The sequence below is a fragment of the Electrophorus electricus genome, chromosome 13 (genome assembly GCF_041902795.1).
Source record: "Electrophorus electricus isolate QZ-2024a chromosome 13, ASM4190279v1, whole genome shotgun sequence".
Lineage (NCBI taxonomy): Eukaryota > Metazoa > Chordata > Actinopteri > Gymnotiformes > Gymnotidae > Electrophorus > Electrophorus electricus.
In genome coordinates, this window is record NC_137509.1 from 18,602,588 (window position 1) to 18,620,712 (window position 18,125).

The following is an 18,125-nucleotide window of genomic DNA, read 5'->3' on the forward strand; positions in this document are numbered from 1 at the left end:
TTTTTGCATCACTTTCATTTACTCTCCAACTCACATGCCTGAATGTGAAGTGCAGTGAATCCTCAAAAATCTATCTGTTAGCACCTTGGACTACGAGATGCTGTAAGCTCCTCTTGCATCACTTTAATTTACTTTCAAGATGACATGCTAGGATGTGAAGTGCAGTGATTAATTAAAAAAACTATCTGTTAGCACCTGGGAATAGCAAATGCTGTAAGTTTTTGTTGCATCACTTTACTTTAATCTGCAACTGACATGCCTGAATGTGAAGTGCAGTGATTCATCAAAAAACTGTCTGTTAGTGCCTCCGTATACCAGATGTTGAAAGCTTTTATTGCATCATTTAATTTACATTCAAGATAACATTCTAGAATGTCAAGTGCAGGGATTAATAAAAAAAATTGTCAGATTGGTCTTTGATCATATTTGCTATGATTAGACAATTTGAGTAAGTGTTTGAGGCTTAGGGCCACACCAGTTTGAGCATGCCCAATCTCATCTGACCTTGGAAGCTAAGCAAGTTTGGGCCTGGATACTACTGAGGTGGGACCCTACCTAGGAATACCAGGTGCTGTAAGCTTTTCTTGCATCACTTTAATTTACTTTCAAGCTGACATGCTCAAATGTGAAGTGCAGTGATTAATAAAAAAAACTATCTGTTAGCACCTGGGAATAGCAGATGCTGTAAGTTTTTTTTGCATCACTTTCATTTACTCTCCAACTCACGTGCCTGAATGTGAAGTGCAGTGATTCATCAAAAAACTGTCTGTTAGTTCCTCCGTATACCAGATGTTGTAAGCTTTTATTGCATCATTTAATTTACATTCAAGATAACATTCTAGAATGTCAATTGCAGGGATTAATAAAAAAAATTGTCAGATTGGTCTTTGATCATATTTGCTATGATTAGGCAATTTGAGTAAGTGTTTAAGGCTTACGGCCACACCAGTTTGAGAATGCCCAATCTCATCTGACCTTGGAAGCTAAGCAAGTTTGGGCCTGGATAGTAGTGAGGTGGGACCCTACCTAGGAATACCAGGTGCTGTAAGCTTTTCTTGCATCACTTTAATTTACTTTCAAGCTGACATGCTCAAATGTGAAGTGCAGTGATTAATAAAAAAAACTATCTGTTAGCACCTGGGAATAGCAGATGCTGTAAGTTTTTTTTGCATCACTTTCATTTACTCTCCAACTCACATGCCTGAATGTGAAGTGCAGTGATTCCTCAAAAATCTATCTGTTAGCACCTTGGACTACGAGATGCTGTAAGCTTCTCTTGCATCACTTTAATTTACTTTCAAGATGACATGCTAGGATGTGAAGTGCAGTGATTAATTAAAAAAACTATCTGTTAGCACGTGGGAATAGCAAATGCTGTAAGTTTTTGTTGCATCACTTTACTTTAATCTGCAACTGACAAGCTTGTATGTGAAGTGTACAGATTAAATAGAAATATTTTAGTACCAGGGAATAGCAGGTGCTGTAAGATTGTATTGCATCCCTTTAATTTATGTTCAAGCTATCATGTTCAAATTTGAAGTGCAGTGAATAATTAACTCAAACTATCTGTTAGCACCTGGGAATAGCAGATGCTGTAAGTTTTTTTTGCATCACTTTCATTTACTCTCCAACTCACATGCCTGAATGTGAAGTGCAGTGATTCATCAAAAAACTTTCTGTTAGTGCCTCCGTATACCAGATGTTGTAAGCTTTTATTGCATCATTTAATTTACATTCAAGATACCATTCTAGAATGTCAAGTGCAGGGATTAATAAAAAAAATTGTCAGATTGGTCTTTGATCATATTTGCTATGATTAGGCAATTTGAGTAAGTGTTGAAGTCTTACGGCCACACCAGCTTGAGAACGCCCAATCTCATCTGACCTTGGAAGCTAAGCAAGTTTGGGCCTGGATAGTACTGAGGTGGGACCCTACCTAGGAATACCAGGTGCTGTAAGCTTTTCTTGCATCACATTAATTTACTTTCAAGCTGACATGCTCAAATGTGAAGTGCAGTGATTAATAAAAAAAACTATCTGTTAGCACCTGGGAATAGCAGATGCTGTAAGTTTTTTTTGCATCACTTTCATTTACTCTCCAACTCACATGCCTGAATGTGAAGTGCAGTGAATCCTCAAAAATCTATCTGTTAGCACCTTGGACTACGAGATGCTGTAAGCTCCTCTTGCATCACTTTAATTTACTTTCAAGATGACATGCTAGGATGTGAAGTGCAGTGATTAATTAAAAAAACTATCTGTTAGCACCTGGGAATAGCAAATGCTGTAAGTTTTTGTTGCATCACTTTACTTTAATCTGCAACTGACAAGCTTGTATGTGAAGTGTACAGATTAAATAGAAATATTTTAGTACCAGGGAATAGCAGGTGCTGTAAGATTGTATTGCATCCCTTTAATTTATGTTCAAGCTATCATGTTCAAATTTGAAGTGCAGTGAATAATTAACTCAAACTATCTGTTAGCACCTGGGAATAGCAGATGCTGTAAGTTTTTTTTGCATCACTTTCATTTACTCTCCAATTCACATGCCTGAATGTGAAGTGCAGTGATTCATCAAAAAACTATATGTTAGCACATTGGACTACGAGATGCTGTAAGCTTCTCTTGCATCACTTTAATTTACTGTCAAGATGACATGCTAGGATGTGAAATGCAGTGATTAATTAAAAAAACTATCTGTTAGCACCTGGGAATAGCAGATGCTGTAAGTTTTTGTCGCATCACATTACTTTAATCTGCAACTGACAAGCTTGTATGTGAAGTGTACAGATTAAATAGAAATATTTTAGTACCAGGGAATAGCAGGTGCTGTAAGATTGTTTGCATCCCTTTAATTTATGTTCAAGCTATCATGTTCAAATTTGAAGTGCAGTGAATAATTAGTGCCTCAGTATACCAGCTCCGTATTGTAAGCTTTTATTGCATCATTTAATTACATTCAAGATAACATTCTAGAATGACAAGTGCAGGGATTAATAAAAAAAATTGTCAGATTGGTCTTTGATCATATTTGCTATGATTAGGCAATTTGAGTAAGTGTTTAAGGCTTACGGCCACACCAGCTTGAGAACGCCCAATCTCATCTGACCTTGGAAGCTAAGCAAGTTTGGGCCTGAATAGTACTGAGGTGGGACCCTACCTAGGAATACCAGGTGCTGTAAGCTTTTCTTGCATCACTTTAATTTACTTTCAAGCTGACATGCTCAAATGTGAAGTGCAGTGATTAATAAAAAAAACTATCTGTTAGCACCTGGGAATAGCAGATGCTGTAAGTTTTTTTTGCATCACTTTCATTTACTCTCCAACTCACATGCCTGAATGTGAAGTGCAGTGATTCCTCAAAAATCTATCTGTTAGCACCTTGGACTACGAGATGCTGTAAGCTTCTCTTGCATCACTTTAATTTACTTTCAAGATGACATGCTAGGATGTGAAGTGCAGTGATTAATTAAAAAAACTATCTGTTAGCACCTGGGAATAGCAGATGCTGTAAGTTTTTGTTGCATCACTTTACTTTAATCTGCAACTGACAAGCTTGTATGTGAAGTGTACAGATTAAATAGAAATATTTTAGTACCAGGGAATAGCAGGTGCTGTAAGATTGTTTGCATCCCTTTAATTTATGTTCAAGCTATCATGTTCAAATTTGAAGTGCAGTGAATAATTAGTGCCTCCGTATACCAGCTCCGTATTGTAAGCTTTTATTGCATCATTTAATTACATTCAAGATAACATTCTAGAATGTCAAGTGCAGGGATTAATAAAAAAAATTGTCAGATTGGTCTTTGATCATATTTGCTATGATTAGGCAATTTGAGTAAGTGTTTAAGGCTTACGGCCACACCAGCTTGAGAACGCCCAATCTCATCTGACCTTGGAAGCTAAGCAAGTTTGGGCCTGAATAGTACTGAGGTGGGACCCTACCTAGGAATACCAGGTGCTGTAAGCTTTTCTTGCACCACTTTAATTTACTTTCAAGCTGACATGCTCAAATGTGAAGTGCAGTGATTAATAAAAAAAACTATCTGTTAGCACCTGGGAATAGCAGATGCTGTAAGTTTTTTTTGCATCACTTTCATTTACTCTCCAACTCACATGCCTGAATGTGAAGTGCAGTGATTCCTCAAAAATCTATCTGTTAGCACCTTGGACTACGAGATGCTGTAAGCTTCTCTTGCATCACTTTAATTTACTTTCAAGATGACATGCTAGGATGTGAAGTGCAGTGATTAATTAAAAAAACTATCTGTTAGCACCTGGGAATAGCAAATGCTGTAAGTTTTTGTTGCATCACTTTACTTTAATCTGCAACTGACAAGCTTGTATGTGAAGTGTACAGATTAAATAGAAATATTTTAGTACCAGGGAATAGCAGGTGCTGTAAGATTGTATTGCATCCCTTTAATTTATGTTCAAGCTATCATGTTCAAATTTGAAGTGCAGTGAATAATTAACTCAAACTATCTGTTAGCACCTGGGAATAGCAGATGCTGTAAGTTTTTTTTGCATCACTTTCATTTACTCTCCAACCTACATGCCTGAATGTGAAGTGCAGTGATTCATCAAAAAACTATATGTTAGCACATTGGACTACGAGATGCTGTAAGCTTCTCTTGCATCACTTTAATTTACTGTCAAGATGACATGCTAGGATGTGAAATGCAGTGATTAATTAAAAAAACTATCTGTTAGCACCTGGGAATAGCAGATGCTGTAAGTTTTTGTTGCATCACTTTACTTTAATCTGCAACTGACAAGCTTGTATGTGAAGTGTACAGATTAAATAGAAATATTTTAGTACCAGGGAATAGCAGGTGCTGTAAGATTGTATTGCATCCCTTTAATTTATGTTCAAGCTATCATGTTCAAATTTGAAGTGCAGTGAATAATTAGTGCCTCCGTATACCAGCTCCGTATTGTAAGCTTTTATTGCATCATTTAATTACATTCAAGATAACATTCTAGAATGTCAAGTGCAGGGATTAATAAAAAAAATTGTCAGATTGGTCTTTGATCATATTTGCTATGATTAGGCAATTTGAGTAAGTGTTTAAGGCTTACGGCCACACCAGCTTGAGAACGCCCAATCTCATCTGACCTTGGAAGCTAAGCAAGTTTGGGCCTGAATAGTACTGAGGTGGGACCCTACCTAGGAATACCAGGTGCTGTAAGCTTTTCTTGCATCACTTTAATTTACTTTCAAGCTGACATGCTCAAATGTGAAGTGCAGTGATTAATAAAAAAAACTATCTGTTAGCACCTGGGAATAGCAGATGCTGTAAGTTTTTTTTGCATCACTTTCATTTACTCTCCAACTCACATGCCTGAATGTGAAGTGCAGTGATTCCTCAAAAATCTATCTGTTAGCACCTTGGACTACGAGATGCTGTAAGCTTCTCTTGCATCACTTTAATTTACTTTCAAGATGACATGCTAGGATGTGAAGTGCAGTGATTAATTAAAAAAACTATCTGTTAGCACCTGGGAATAGCAGATGCTGTAAGTTTTTGTTGCATCACTTTACTTTAATCTGCAACTGACAAGCTTGTATGTGAAGTGTACAGATTAAATAGAAATATTTTAGTACCAGGGAATAGCAGGTGCTGTAAGATTGTTTGCATCCCTTTAATTTATGTTCAAGCTATCATGTTCAAATTTGAAGTGCAGTGAATAATTAGTGCCTCCGTATACCAGCTCCGTATTGTAAGCTTTTATTGCATCATTTAATTACATTCAAGATAACATTCTAGAATGTCAAGTGCAGGGATTAATAAAAAAAATTGTCAGATTGGTCTTTGATCATATTTGCTATGATTAGGCAATTTGAGTAAGTGTTTAAGGCTTACGGCCACACCAGCTTGAGAACGCCCAATCTCATCTGACCTTGGAAGCTAAGCAAGTTTGGGCCTGAATAGTACTGAGGTGGGACCCTACCTAGGAATACCAGGTGCTGTAAGCTTTTCTTGCATCACTTTAATTTACTTTCAAGCTGACATGCTCAAATGTGAAGTGCAGTGATTAATAAAAAAAACTATCTGTTAGCACCTGGGAATAGCAGATGCTGTAAGTTTTTTTTGCATCACTTTCATTTACTCTCCAACTCACATGCCTGAATGTGAAGTGCAGTGATTCCTCAAAAATCTATCTGTTAGCACCTTGGACTACGAGATGCTGTAAGCTTCTCTTGCATCACTTTAATTTACTTTCAAGATGACATGCTAGGATGTGAAGTGCAGTGATTAATTAAAAAAACTATCTGTTAGCACCTGGGAATAGCAGATGCTGTAAGTTTTTGTTGCATCACTTTACTTTAATCTGCAACTGACAAGCTTGTATGTGAAGTGTACAGATTAAATAGAAATATTTTAGTACCAGGGAATAGCAGGTGCTGTAAGATTGTTTGCATCCCTTTAATTTATTTTCAAGCTATCATGTTCAAATTTGAAGTGCAGTGAATAATTAACTCAAACTATCTGTTAGCACCTGGGAATAGCAGATGCTGTAAGTTTTTTTTGCATCACTTTCATTTACTCTCAAACTCACATGCCTGAATGTGAAGTGCAGTGATTCATCAAAAAACTATATGTTAGCACCTTGGACTACGAGATGCTGTAAGCTTCTCTTGCATCACTTTAATTTATTGTCAAGATGACATGCTAGGATGTGAAATGCAGTGATTAATTAAAAAAACTATCTGTTAGCACCTGGGAATAGCAGATGCTGTAAGTTTTTGTTGCATCACTTTACTTTAATCTGCAACTGACAAGCTTGTATGTGAAGTGTACAGATTAAATAGAAATATTTTAGTACCAGGGAATAGCAGGTGCTGTAAGATTGTATTGCATCCCTTTAATTTATGTTCAAGCTATCATGTTCAAATTTGAAGTGCAGTGAATAATTAGTGCCTCCGTATACCAGCTCCGTATTGTAAGCTTTTATTGCATCATTTAATTACATTCAAGATAACATTCTAGAATGTCAAGTGCAGGGATTAATAAAAAAATTGTCAGATTGGTCTTTGATCATATTTGCTATGATTAGGAAATTTGAGTAAGTATTTAAGGCTTACGGCCACACCAGCTTGAGAACGCCCAATCTCATCTGACCTTGGAAGCTAAGCAAGTTTGGGCCTGGATAGTACTGAGGTGGGACCCTACCTAGGAATACCAGGTGCTGTAAGCTTTTATTGCATCACTTTAATTTACTTTCAAGCTGACATGCTCAAATGTGAAGTGCAGTGATTAATAAAAAAAACTATCTGTTAGCACCTGGGAATAGCAGATGCTGTAAGTTTTTTTTGCATCACTTTCATTTACTCTCCAACTCACATGCCTGAATGTGAAGTGCAGTGATTCATCAAAAACTATCTGTTAGCACCTTGGACTACGAGATGCTGTAAGCTTTTCTTGAATCACTTTAATTTACTGTCAAGATGACATGCTAGGATGTGAAATGCAGTGATTAATTAAAAAAACTATCTGTTAGCACCTGGGAATAGCAGATGCTGTAAGTTTTTGTTGCATCACTTTACTTTAATCTGCAACTGACAAGCTTGTATGTGAAGTGTACAGATTAAATAGAAATATTTTAGTACCAGGGAATCGCAGGTGCTGTAAGATTGTATTGCATCCCTTTAATTTATGTTCAAGCTATCATGTTCAAATTTGAAGTGCAGTGAATAATTAACTCAAACTATCTGTTAGCACCTGGGAATAGCAGATGTTGTACGTTTTTTTTGCATCACTTTCATTTACTCTCCAACTCACATGCCTGAATGTGAAGTGCAGTGATTCATCAAAATATTGTCTGTTAGTGCCTCCGTATACCAGATGTTGTAAGCTTTTATTGCATCATTTAATTTACATTCAAGATAACATTCTAGAATGTCAAGTGCAGGGATTAATAAAAAAAATTGTCAGATTGGTCTTTGATCATATTTGCTATGATTAGGCAATTTGAGTAAGTGTTTAAGGCTTACGGCCACACCAGCTTGAGAACGCCCAATCTCATCTGACCTTGGAAACTAAGCAAGTTTGGGCCTGTATAGTACTGAGGTGGGACCATACCTAGGAATACCAGGTGATGTAAGCTTTTCTTGCATCACTTTAATTTACTTTCAAGCTGACATGCTCAAATGTGAAGTGCAGTGATTAATAAAAAAACTATCTGTTAGCACCTGGGAATAGCCGATGCTGTAAGTTTTTTTTGCATCACTTTCATTTACTCTCCAACTCACATGCCTGAATGTGAAGTGCAGTGATTCATCAAAAAACTGTCTGTTAGTGCCTCCGTATACCAGATGTTGTAAGCTTTTATTGCATCATTTAATTTACATTCAAGATAACATTCTAGAATGTCAAGTGCAGGGATTAATAAAAAAAATTGTCAGATTGGTCTTTGATCATATTTGCTATGATTAGGCAATTTGAGTAAGTGTTTAAGGCTTACGGCCACACCAGCTTGAGAACACCCAATCTCATCTGACCTTGGAAGCTAAGCAAGTTTGGGCCTGGATAGTACTGAGGTGGGACCCTACCTAGGAATACCAGGTGCTGTAAGCTTTTCTTGCATCACTTTAATTTACTTTCAAGCTGACATGCTCAAATGTGAAGTGCAGTGATTAATAAAAAAAACTATCTGTTAGCACCTGGGAATAGCAGATGCTGTAAGTTTTTTTTGCATCACTTTCATTTACTCTCCAACTCACATGCCTGAATGTGAAGTGCAGTGATTCATCAAAAACTATCTGTTAGCACCTTGGACTACGAGATGCTGTAAGCTTCTCTTGAATCACTTTAATTTACTGTCAAGATGACATGCTAGGATGTGAAATGCAGTGATTAATTAAAAAAACTATCTGTTAGCACCTGGGAATAACAGATGCTGTAAGTTTTTGTTGCATCACTTTACTTTAATCTGCAACTGACAAGCTTGTATGTGAAGTGTACAGATTAAATAGAAATATTTTAGTACCAGGGAATAGCAGGTGCTGTAAGATTGTATTGCATCCCTTTAATTTATGTTCAAGCTATCATGTTCAAATTTGAAGTGCAGTGAATAATTAACTCAAACTATCTGTTAGCACCTGGGAATAGCAGATGCTGTACGTTTTTTTTGGATCACTTTCATTTACTCTCCAACTCACATGCCTGAATGTGAAGTGCAGTGATTCATCAAAAAACTGTCTGTTAGTGCCTCCGTATACCAGATGTTGTAAGCTTTTATTGCATCATTTAATTTACATTCAAGATAACATTCTAGAATGTCAAGTGCAGGGATTAATAAAAAAAATTGTCAGATTGGTCTTTGATCATATTTGCTATGATTAGGCAATTTGAGTACGTGTTTAAGGCTTACGGCCACACCAGCTTGAGAACGCCCAATCTCATCTGACCTTGAAAGCTAAGCAAGTTTGGGCCTGGATAGTACTGAGGTGGGACCCTACCTAGGAATACCAGGTGCTGTAAGCTTTTCTTGCATCACTTTAATTTACTTTCAAGCTGACATGCTCAAATGTGAAGTGCAGTGATTAATAAAAAAAACTATCTGTTACCACCTGGGAATAGCAGATGCTGTAAGTTTTTTTTGCATCACTTTCATTTACTCTCCAACTCACATGCCTGAATGTGAAGTGCAGTGATTCATCAAAAAACTATATGTTAGCACCTTGGACTACGAGATGCTGTAAGCTTCTCTTGAATCACTTTAATTTACTGTCAAGATGACATGCTAGGATGTGAAATGCAGTGATTAATTAAAAAAACTATCTGTTAGCACCTAGGAATAGCAGATGCTGTAAGTTTTTGTTGCATCACTTTACTTTAATCTGCAACTGACAAGCTTGTATGTGAAGTGTACAGATTAAATAGAAATATTTTAGTACCAGGGAATAGCAGGTGCTGTAAGATTGTATTGCATCCCTTTAATTTATGTTCAAGCTATCATGTTCAAATTTGAAGTGCAGTGAATAATTAACTCAAACTATCTGTTAGCACCTGGGAATAGCAGATGTTGTACGTTTTTTTTGCATCACTTTCATTTACTCTCCAACTCACATGCCTGAATGTGAAGTGCAGTGATTCATCAAAATATTGTCTGTTAGTGCCTCCGTATACCAGATGTTGTAAGCTTTTATTGCATCATTTAATTTACATTCAAGATAACATTCTAGAATGTCAAGTGCAGGGATTAATAAAAAAAATTGTCAGATTGGTCTTTGATCATATTTGCTATGATTAGGCAATTTGAGTAAGTGTTTAAGGCTTACGGCCACACCAGCTTGAGAACGCCCAATCTCATCTGACCTTGGAAACTAAGCAAGTTTGGGCCTGTATAGTACTGAGGTGGGACCATACCTAGGAATACCAGGTGATGTAAGCTTTTCTTGCATCACTTTAATTTACTTTCAAGCTGACATGCTCAAATGTGAAGTGCAGTGATTAATAAAAAAACTATCTGTTAGCACCTGGGAATAGCCGATGCTGTAAGTTTTTTTTGCATCACTTTCATTTACTCTCCAACTCACATGCCTGAATGTGAAGTGCAGTGATTCATCAAAAAACTGTCTGTTAGTGCCTCCGTATACCAGATGTTGTAAGCTTTTATTGCATCATTTAATTTACATTCAAGATAACATTCTAGAATGTCAAGTGCAGGGATTAATAAAAAAAATTGTCAGATTGGTCTTTGATCATATTTGCTATGATTAGGCAATTTGAGTAAGTGTTTAAGGCTTACGGCCACACCAGCTTGAGAACGCCCAATCTCATCTGACCTTGGAAGCTAAGCAAGTTTGGGCCTGGATAGTACTGAGGTGGGACCCTACCTAGGAATACCAGGTGCTGTAAGCTTTTCTTGCATCACTTTAATTTACTTTCAAGCTGACATGCTCAAATGTGAAGTGCAGTGATTAATAAAAAAAACTATCTGTTAGCACCTGGGAATAGCAGATGCTGTAAGTTTTTTTTGCATCACTTTCATTTACTCTCCAACTCACATGCCTGAATGTGAAGTGCAGTGATTCATCAAAAACTATCTGTTAGCACCTTGGACTACGAGATGCTGTAAGCTTCTCTTGAATCACTTTAATTTACTGTCAAGATGACATGCTAGGATGTGAAATGCAGTGATTAATTAAAAAAACTATCTGTTAGCACCTGGGAATAACAGATGCTGTAAGTTTTTGTTGCATCACTTTACTTTAATCTGCAACTGACAAGCTTGTATGTGAAGTGTACAGATTAAATAGAAATATTTTAGTACCAGGGAATAGCAGGTGCTGTAAGATTGTATTGCATCCCTTTAATTTATGTTCAAGCTATCATGTTCAAATTTGAAGTGCAGTGAATAATTAACTCAAACTATCTGTTAGCACCTGGGAATAGCAGATGCTGTACGTTTTTTTTGGATCACTTTCATTTACTCTCCAACTCACATGCCTGAATGTGAAGTGCAGTGATTCATCAAAAAACTGTCTGTTAGTGCCTCCGTATACCAGATGTTGTAAGCTTTTATTGCATCATTTAATTTACATTCAAGATAACATTCTAGAATGTCAAGTGCAGGGATTAATAAAAAAAATTGTCAGATTGGTCTTTGATCATATTTGCTATGATTAGGCAATTTGAGTACGTGTTTAAGGCTTACGGCCACACCAGCTTGAGAACGCCCAATCTCATCTGACCTTGAAAGCTAAGCAAGTTTGGGCCTGGATAGTACTGAGGTGGGACCCTACCTAGGAATACCAGGTGCTGTAAGCTTTTCTTGCATCACTTTAATTTACTTTCAAGCTGACATGCTCAAATGTGAAGTGCAGTGATTAATAAAAAAAACTATCTGTTACCACCTGGGAATAGCAGATGCTATAAGTTTTTTTTGCATCACTTTCATTTACTCTCCAACTCACATGCCTGAATGTGAAGTGCAGTGATTCATCAAAAAACTATATGTTAGCACCTTGGACTACGAGATGCTGTAAGCTTCTCTTGAATCACTTTAATTTACTGTCAAGATGACATGCTAGGATGTGAAATGCAGTGATTAATTAAAAAAACTATCTGTTAGCACCTAGGAATAGCAGATGCTGTAAGTTTTTGTTGCATCACTTTACTTTAATCTGCAACTGACAAGCTTGTATGTGAAGTGTACAGATTAAATAGAAATATTTTAGTACCAGGGAATAGCAGGTGCTGTAAGATTGTATTGCATCCCTTTAATTTATGTTCAAGCTATCATGTTCAAATTTGAAGTGCAGTGAATAATTAACTCAAACTATCTGTTAGCACCTGGGAATAGCAGATGCTGTACATTTTTTTTGCATCACTTTCATTTACTCTCCAACTCACATGCCTGAATGTGAAGTGCAGTGATTCATCAAAAAACTGTCTGTTAGTGCCTCCGTATACCAGATGTTGTAAGCTTTTATTGCATCATTTAATTTACATTCAAGATACCATTCTAGAATGTCAAGTGCAGGGATTAATTAAAAAAATTGTCAGATTGGTCTTTGATCATATTTGCTATGATTAGGCAATTTGAGTAAGTGTTTAAGGCTTACGGCCACACCATCTTGAGAACGCCCAATCTCATCTGACCTTGGAAACTAAGCAAGTTTGGGCCTGTATAGTACTGAGGTGGGACCCTACCTAGGAATACCAGGTGATGTAAGCTTTTCTTGCATCACTTTAATTTACTTTCAAGCTGACATGCTCAAATGTGAAGTGCAGTGATTAATAAAAAAAACTATCTGTTAGCACCTGGGAATAGCCGATGCTGTAAGTTTTTTTTGCATCACTTTCATTTACTCTCCAACTCACATGCCTGAATGTGAAGTGCAGTGATTCATCAAAAAACTGTCTGTTAGTGCCTCCGTATACCAGATGTTGTAAGCTTTTATTGCATCATTTAATTTACATTCAAGATAACATTCTAGAATGTCAAGTGCAGGGATTAATAAAAAAAATTGTCAGATTGGTCTTTGATCATATTTGCTATGATTAGGCAATTTGAGTAAGTGTTTAAGGCTTATGGCCACACCAGCTTGAGAATGCCCAATCTCATCTGACCTTGGAAGTTAAGCAGGTTTGGGCCTGGATAGTACTGAGGTGGGACCCTACCTAGGAATACCAGGTGCTGTAAGCTTTTCTTGCATCACTTTAATTTACTTTCAAGCTGACATGCTCAAATGTGAAGTGCAGTGATTAATAAAAAAAACTATCTGTTAGCACCTGGGAATAGCAGATGCTATAAGTTTTTTTTGCATCACTTTCATTTACTCTCCAACTCACATGCTTGAATGTGAAGTGTACAGATTAAATAGAAATATTTTAGTACCAGGGAATAGCAGGTGCTGTAAAATTGTATTGCATCCCTTTAATTTATGTTCAAGCTATCATGTTCAAATTTGAAGTGCAGTGAATAATTAACTCAAACTATCTGTTAGCACCTGGGAATAGCAGATGCTGTAAGTTTTTTTTGCATCACTTTCATTTGCTCTCCAAATCACATGCCTGAATGTGAAGTGCAGTGATTCATCAAAAACTATCTGTTAGCACCTTGGACTACGAGATGCTGTAAGCTTCTCTTGCATCACTTTAATTTACTGTCAAGATGACATGCTAGGATGTGAAATGCAGTGATTAATTAAAAAAAACTATCTGTTAGCACCTGGGAATAGCAGATGCTATAAGTTTTTGTTGCATTACTTTACTTTAATCTGCAACTGACAAGCTTGTATGTGAAGTGTACAGATTAAATAGAAATATTTTAGTACCAGGGAATAGCAGGTGCTGTAAGATTGTATTGCATCCCTTTAATTTATGTTCAAGCTATCATGTTCAAATTTGAAGTGCAGTGAATAATTAACTCAAACTATCTGTTAGCACCTGGGAATAGCAGATGCTGTACATTTTTTTTGCATCACTTTCATTTACTCTCCAACTCACATGCCTGAATGTGAAGTGCAGTGATTCATCAAAAAACTGTCTGTTAGTGCCTCCGTATACCAGATGTTGTAAGCTTTTATTGCATCATTTAATTTACATTCAAGATACCATTCTAGAATGTCAAGTGCAGGGATTAATAAAAAAAATTGTCAGATTGGTCTTTGATCATATTTGCTATGATTAGGCAATTTGAGTAAGTGTTTAAGGCTTACGGCCACACCAGCTTGAGAACGCCCAATCTCATCTGACCTTGGAAGCTAAGCAAGTTTGGGCCTGAATAGTACTGAGGTGGGACCCTACCTAGGAATACCAGGTGCTGTAAGCTTTTCTTGCATCACTTTAATTTACTTTCAAGCTGACATGCTCAAATGTGAAGTGCAGTGATTAATAAAAAAAACTATCTGTTAGCACCTGGGAATAGCAGATGCTGTAAGCTTTTTTTGCATCACTTTCATTTACTCTCCAACTCACATGCCTGAATGTGAAGTGCAGTGATTCCTCAAAAATCTATCTGTTAGCACCTTGGACTACGAGATGCTGTAAGATTCTCTTGCATCACTTTAATTTACTTTCAAGATGACATGCTAGGATGTGAAGTGCAGTGATTAATTAAAAAAACTATCTGTTAGCACCTGGGAATAGCAAATGCTGTAAGTTTTTGTTGCATCACTTTACTTTAATCTGCAACTGACAAGCTTGTATGTGAAGTGTACAGATTAAATAGAAATATTTTAGTACCAGGGAATAGCAGGTGCTGTAAGATTGTATTGCATCCCTTTAATTTATGTTCAAGCTATCATGTTCAAATTTGAAGTGCAGTGAATAATTAACTCAAACTATCTGTTAGCACCTGGGAATAGCAGATGCTGTAAGTTTTTTTTGCATCACTTTCATTTACTCTCCAACTCACATGCCTGAATGTGAAGTGCAGTGATTCATCAAAAAACTATATGTTAGCACATTGGACTACGAGATGCTGTAAGCTTCTCTTGCATCACTTTAATTTACTGTCAAGATGACATGCTAGGATGTGAAATGCAGTGATTAATTAAAAAAACTATCTGTTAGCACCTGGGAATAGCAGATGCTGTAAGTTTTTGTTGCATCACTTTACTTTAATCTGCAACTGACAAGCTTGTATGTGAAGTGTACAGATTAAATAGAAATATTTTAGTACCAGGGAATAGCAGGTGCTGTAAGATTGTTTGCATCCCTTTAATTTATGTTCAATCTATCATGTTCAAATTTGAAGTGCAGTGAATAATTAGTGCCTCAGTATACCAGCTCCGTATTGTAAGCTTTTATTGCATCATTTAATTACATTCAAGATAACATTCTAGAATGTCAAGTGCAGGGATTAAAAAAAAAAATTGTCAGATTGGTCTTTGATCATATTTGCTATGATTAGGCAATTTGAGTAAGTGTTTAAGGCTTACGGCCACACCAGCTTGAGAACGCCCAATCTCATCTGACCTTGGAAGCTAAGCAAGTTTGGGCCTGAATAGTACTGAGGTGGGACCCTACCTAGGAATACCAGGTGCTGTAAGCTTTTCTTGCATCACTTTAATTTACTTTCAAGCTGACATGCTCAAATGTGAAGTGCAGTGATTAATAAAAAAAACTATCTGTTAGCACCTGGGAATAGCAGATGCTGTAAGTTTTTTTTGCATCACTTTCATTTACTCTCCAACTCACATGCCTGAATGTGAAGTGCAGTGATTCCTCAAAAATCTATCTGTTAGCACCTTGGACTACGAGATGCTGTAAGCTTCTCTTGCATCACTTTAATTTACTTTCAAGATGACATGCTAGGATGTGAAGTGCAGTGATTAATTAAAAAAACTATCTGTTAGCACCTGGGAATAGCAAATGCTGTAAGTTTTTGTTGCATCACTTTACTTTAATCTGCAACTGACAAGCTTGTATGTGAAGTGTACAGATTAAATAGAAATATTTTAGTACCAGGGAATAGCAGGTGCTGTAAGATTGTATTGCATCCCTTTAATTTATGTTCAAGCTATCATGTTCAAATTTGAAGTGCAGTGAATAATTAACTCAAACTATCTGTTAGCACCTGGGAATAGCAGATGCTGTAAGTTTTTTTTGCATCACTTTCATTTACTCTCCAACTCACATGCCTGAATGTGAAGTGCAGTGATTCATCAAAAAACTATATGTTAGCACATTGGACTACGAGATGCTGTAAGCTTCTCTTGCATCACTTTAATTTACTGTCAAGATGACATGCTAGGATGTGAAATGCAGTGATTAATTAAAAAAACTATCTGTTAGCACCTGGGAATAGCAGATGCTGTAAGTTTTTGTTGCATCACTTTACTTTAATCTGCAACTGACAAGCTTGTATGTGAAGTGTACAGATTAAATAGAAATATTTTAGTACCAGGGAATAGCAGGTGCTGTAAGATTGTTTGCATCCCTTTAATTTATGTTCAATCTATCATGTTCAAATTTGAAGTGCTGTGAATAATTAGTGCCTCAGTATACCAGCTCCGTATTGTAAGCTTTTATTGCATCATTTAATTACATTCAAGATAACATTCTAGAATGTCAAGTGCAGGGATTAATAAAAAAAATTGTCAGATTGGTCTTTGATCATATTTGCTATGATTAGGCAATTTGAGTAAGTGTTTAAGGCTTACGGCCACACCAGCTTGAGAACGCCCAATCTCATCTGACCTTGGAAGCTAAGCAAGTTTGGGCCTGAATAGTACTGAGGTGGGACCCTACCTAGGAATACCAGGTGCTGTAAGCTTTTCTTGCATCACTTTAATTTACTTTCAAGCTGACATGCTGAAATGTGAAGTGCAGTGATTAATAAAAAAAACTATCTGTTAGCACCTGGGAATAGCAGATGCTGTAAGTTTTTTTTGCATCACTTTCATTTACTCTCCAACTCACATGCCTGAATGTGAAGTGCAGTGATTCCTCAAAAATCTATCTGTTAGCACCTTGGACTACGAGATGCTGTAAGATTCTCTTGCATCACTTTAATTTACTTTCAAGATGACATGCTAGGATGTGAAGTGCAGTGATTAATTAAAAAAACTATCTGTTAGCACCTGGGAATAGCAAATGCTGTAAGTTTTTGTTGCATCACTTTACTTTAATCTGCAACTGACAAGCTTGTATGTGAAGTGTACAGATTAAATAGAAATATTTTAGTACCAGGGAATAGCAGGTGCTGTAAGATTGTATTGCATCCCTTTAATTTATGTTCAAGCTATCATGTTCAAATTTGAAGTGCAGTGAATAATTAACTCAAACTATCTGTTAGCACCTGGGAATAGCAGATGCTGTAAGTTTTTTTTGCATCACTTTCATTTACTCTCCAACTCACATGCCTGAATGTGAAGTGCAGTGATTCATCAAAAAACTATATGTTAGCACATTGGACTACGAGATGCTGTAAGCTTCTCTTGCATCACTTTAATTTACTGTCAAGATGACATGCTAGGATGTGAAATGCAGTGATTAATTAAAAAAACTATCTGTTAGCACCTGGGAATAGCAGATGCTGTAAGTTTTTGTTGCATCACTTTACTTTAATCTGCAACTGACAAGCTTGTATGTGAAGTGTACAGATTAAATAGAAATATTTTAGTACCAGGGAATAGCAGGTGCTGTAAGATTGTTTGCATCCCTTTAATTTATGTTCAATCTATCATGTTCAAATTTGAAGTGCAGTGAATAATTAGTGCCTCAGTATACCAGCTCCGTATTGTAAGCTTTTATTGCATCATTTAATTACATTCAAGATAACATTCTAGAATGTCAAGTGCAGGGATTAATAAAAAAAATTGTCAGATTGGTCTTTGATCATATTTGCTATGATTAGGCAATTTGAGTAAGTGTTTAAGGCTTACGGCCACACCAGCTTGAGAACGCCCAATCTCATCTGACCTTGGAAGCTAAGCAAGTTTGGGCCTGAATAGTACTGAGGTGGGACCCTACCTAGGAATACCAGGTGCTGTAAGCTTTTCTTGCATCACTTTAATTTACTTTCAAGCTGACATGCTCAAATGTGAAGTGCAGTGATTAATAAAAAAAACTATCTGTTAGCACCTGGGAATAGCAGATGCTGTAAGTTTTTTTTGCATCACTTTCATTTACTCTCCAACTCACATGCCTGAATGTGAAGTG

The 18,125-nt window shown here is 36.6% G+C and overlaps 3 non-coding genes and 17 pseudogenes across 3 annotated transcripts; all 20 read left to right on the forward strand.

The window, feature by feature from the left end:
- Positions 1-461: 461 nt before the first annotated feature.
- LOC145643999 (5S ribosomal RNA) lies at positions 462-580 on the forward strand (annotated as a pseudogene).
- Positions 581-932: 352 nt separating this feature from the next.
- LOC145649786 (5S ribosomal RNA) lies at positions 933-1,051 on the forward strand (annotated as a pseudogene).
- A 791-nt stretch (positions 1,052-1,842) lies between these two features.
- Positions 1,843-1,961, forward strand: LOC145647648 (5S ribosomal RNA; annotated as a pseudogene).
- Positions 1,962-3,066: 1,105 nt separating this feature from the next.
- Positions 3,067-3,185, forward strand: LOC145645170 (5S ribosomal RNA; annotated as a pseudogene).
- A 666-nt stretch (positions 3,186-3,851) lies between these two features.
- LOC145645181 (5S ribosomal RNA) lies at positions 3,852-3,970 on the forward strand (annotated as a pseudogene).
- Positions 3,971-5,076: 1,106 nt separating this feature from the next.
- Positions 5,077-5,195, forward strand: LOC145645192 (5S ribosomal RNA; annotated as a pseudogene).
- Positions 5,196-5,861: 666 nt separating this feature from the next.
- On the forward strand, positions 5,862-5,980 carry LOC145645204 (5S ribosomal RNA; annotated as a pseudogene).
- Positions 5,981-7,084: 1,104 nt separating this feature from the next.
- LOC145647585 (5S ribosomal RNA) lies at positions 7,085-7,203 on the forward strand. Its single transcript, XR_014116361.1, has one exon. It is a non-coding gene; the product is annotated as a 5S ribosomal RNA (ribosomal RNA).
- Positions 7,204-7,993: 790 nt separating this feature from the next.
- Positions 7,994-8,112, forward strand: LOC145644806 (5S ribosomal RNA; annotated as a pseudogene).
- Positions 8,113-8,463: 351 nt separating this feature from the next.
- LOC145647192 (5S ribosomal RNA) lies at positions 8,464-8,582 on the forward strand. Its single transcript, XR_014116293.1, has one exon. It is a non-coding gene; the product is annotated as a 5S ribosomal RNA (ribosomal RNA).
- A 790-nt stretch (positions 8,583-9,372) lies between these two features.
- LOC145647923 (5S ribosomal RNA) lies at positions 9,373-9,491 on the forward strand (annotated as a pseudogene).
- Positions 9,492-10,282: 791 nt separating this feature from the next.
- Positions 10,283-10,401, forward strand: LOC145644807 (5S ribosomal RNA; annotated as a pseudogene).
- Positions 10,402-10,752: 351 nt separating this feature from the next.
- Positions 10,753-10,871, forward strand: LOC145647597 (5S ribosomal RNA). The gene has a single exon (XR_014116362.1). It is a non-coding gene; the product is annotated as a 5S ribosomal RNA (ribosomal RNA).
- Positions 10,872-11,661: 790 nt separating this feature from the next.
- LOC145647924 (5S ribosomal RNA) lies at positions 11,662-11,780 on the forward strand (annotated as a pseudogene).
- A 791-nt stretch (positions 11,781-12,571) lies between these two features.
- LOC145643989 (5S ribosomal RNA) lies at positions 12,572-12,690 on the forward strand (annotated as a pseudogene).
- A 352-nt stretch (positions 12,691-13,042) lies between these two features.
- LOC145648351 (5S ribosomal RNA) lies at positions 13,043-13,161 on the forward strand (annotated as a pseudogene).
- Positions 13,162-14,170: 1,009 nt separating this feature from the next.
- LOC145645215 (5S ribosomal RNA) lies at positions 14,171-14,289 on the forward strand (annotated as a pseudogene).
- Positions 14,290-15,394: 1,105 nt separating this feature from the next.
- Positions 15,395-15,513, forward strand: LOC145645226 (5S ribosomal RNA; annotated as a pseudogene).
- A 1,105-nt stretch (positions 15,514-16,618) lies between these two features.
- Positions 16,619-16,737, forward strand: LOC145645237 (5S ribosomal RNA; annotated as a pseudogene).
- Positions 16,738-17,842: 1,105 nt separating this feature from the next.
- LOC145645248 (5S ribosomal RNA) lies at positions 17,843-17,961 on the forward strand (annotated as a pseudogene).
- The last annotated feature ends 164 nt before the right edge of the window (positions 17,962-18,125 follow it).